The sequence below is a fragment of the Bactrocera neohumeralis genome, unplaced genomic scaffold, assembly GCF_024586455.1.
Source record: "Bactrocera neohumeralis isolate Rockhampton unplaced genomic scaffold, APGP_CSIRO_Bneo_wtdbg2-racon-allhic-juicebox.fasta_v2 ctg5151, whole genome shotgun sequence".
Taxonomy (NCBI): domain Eukaryota; kingdom Metazoa; phylum Arthropoda; class Insecta; order Diptera; family Tephritidae; genus Bactrocera; species Bactrocera neohumeralis.
Window position 1 is genome coordinate 1 of NW_026092112.1, and position 2,500 is coordinate 2,500.

Here is a 2,500-nt window from a genome sequence, read left to right on the forward strand (position 1 = left end):
GATTCGAAAAGTTATTATGAATCATCAAAGAGCCCGAAGGCATTGATTTTTTATCTAATAAATACACCCCTCCCAAACAGTCGGGGTTTTTAGCATGTATTAGCTCTAGAATTACCACGGGTATCCAAGTAGTAAAGGTACTATCAAATAAACTATAACTGATTTAATGAGCCATTCGCAGTTTCACTGTATAAATTGCTTATACTTAGACATGCATGGCTTAATCTTTGAGACAAGCATATGACTACTGGCAGGATCAACCAGATAACTATCTCACTGAGAGGCTGCTAAAAAAGTAGCCTCCCGATCAAACTTGCACAATCTCAGAACGAGATGCCCAAGCTCCATCGAAGATATCTTATGGTGGTTAACTGTTTCTTTCTATCTCTCCTCTCTCTCTCTCTCTCTCTCTTGACTTCAAAAAATGGAAACCAAGAAGAAGAAAAAAAAAAAAAAAAAAAAAAAAACAGATAGACAGACCAAGCTCTCTTTGGGATCTCTCCCTCCAAAAGCAGCCTGCCTACATCCATATAGCCCTCTTTAAGTTCCTCTAGCTAGAGTCCGACAAACACTACAGAAGTATTGCATCCCGCAGGTTGGCCATCACTAGCTTGAGAGGAGGTTACAACTCCGGCAAATCACATGTCCCAAGAACTGGAACACGGCTATCGCCAGAGGCATTCCCCCAAGTAAGTTTTTAGTTGAAACACTTGCCATCGGCTAGTAATCCACTAAATCCTTCGTCGCTCGCACATGGAATCGTTAGATATCCAGTACAAGACTGTTCAGGCGACTGGCGTAAGCCGAAGCTAGGTCCACCATTCCACCCATGCTATAACCAGTGTATAAGGCTAGCACGATCTCACGATCACACTATCACCTTCTCCACCATACAGCGAGGCCAATAGTATATATATAGAGCGAGAGAGAGATGTATACACACACATATATATATATATATTTATATGTACATACATACATATAGAACATATATACATACAATACATACAAATACATACAATACACATACATGGATACATACAAACATATATACGAGAAGGTTGTTTTTATAAACCCACTCGCAAACCGTTTTTCTTTCTTTCTTTCTATATATGGCGTTTTATGAACAAGACTTTTCCTACTCCCGGCTGTTAACCAGTTTCAGAAATCTTTTCAAATGCTTTCGCATGAAGTACCTCCAAGCCCGAAATCACATTTTAATTCTCTAAAACCCCCCACATGCGCATTTCGGTACCCAAAAAAAAACGTTTTCTATGTTTTTCAAAAAATTCGCGGCCCTTTATTCCTGCCTAGCACCTCCCTCAGATTCCTGCCTACCCTTCTAGATCCCTGCCTACACCCGCGAACTTCTCCCCCTAAACAAAAACGTACCTTTTTGACACAACAAACGTTTTTTTTCTCCTTTTCACACAAGTTCAACTTTTATCAACTTTTGTTAACTTCTATCGAGGCCCTGGCTCATAACCCCGCGACCTCCGCGAAAACAAATAACCATAACAACGCCAACAAAACTAACAAAACTCACAAAACTAGAATATCTCCTAAAACGGCTTCTTTCCCGTTTTGGATGTTTTCTTCCTTTTTCTTAAAACAAAAAAAATTTAATTAAAATTTTATACTTCATTTTTTAGCATTTTAAATTTTAATTTGAAAAACTACATGTCCGTATTTTCTTTCTCAAAATCGCTGTTTTTTAGCACTTTTACCGTGGGCAAGCACCAATACCTACGGCTTCGAACACACTTGCCTATATTGGCCTATTATAAATTACCACAACTTGACGTGACAATGTACTAATATTTAGTGCTTATCCCTGCATTCTCGATGCAAAGTATCCACTTGCCAAATCCCATCTCTCTGCCATTACTCCATGGCTGCTTTTTCTTTACGACGACTCTCGTCAGTCACGTGACACACATCAATCCTACATTTCCCAAAAATACTCTAATACCTTATCATTGAAACGCAAGACTTTCAACACTACCATCAATCATCACTTATAAGCACAATGTTTACAAGTACAGTGCTTACAAGTACAATGTTTACAAGCCCAATGCTTAGGTAAGCACCTCGCTCGTTATCTCCGAACTTTTTTCAAAGTATTTCGGTTGCGGCCATATCTAGCAGAAAGCACCGTTTCCCGTCCGATCAACTGTAGTTAAGCTGCTAAGAGCCTGACCGAGTAGTGTAGTGGGAGACCATACGCGAAACTCAGGTGCTGCAATCTTTTTTTTTTTTTTTTTTTTTTTTTTTTTTTTGATAAGTTTTGTTTTCCTTTGGCCCTTTTTTTAAAATTTATATTTTGTTTTTCCGTACTTTTTTTTTGTTGTTCTCAACTCTCTCTCTGCTATTTTTTTATTTTTTTATTTTTTTTTTGTTTTGTTTTGTTTTGTTTTGTTTTGTTTTGTTTTGTTTTGTTTTGTTTTGTTTTGTTTTGTTTTGTTTTGTTTTTTTTTGTTTTGTTTTGTTTTGTTTGTTT

At 37.4% G+C, this 2,500-nt stretch overlaps 1 pseudogene; it reads left to right on the forward strand.

Moving 5' to 3' along the window:
* Positions 1-2,127: 2,127 nt before the first annotated feature.
* Positions 2,128-2,248, forward strand: LOC126767286 (5S ribosomal RNA; annotated as a pseudogene).
* The last annotated feature ends 252 nt before the right edge of the window (positions 2,249-2,500 follow it).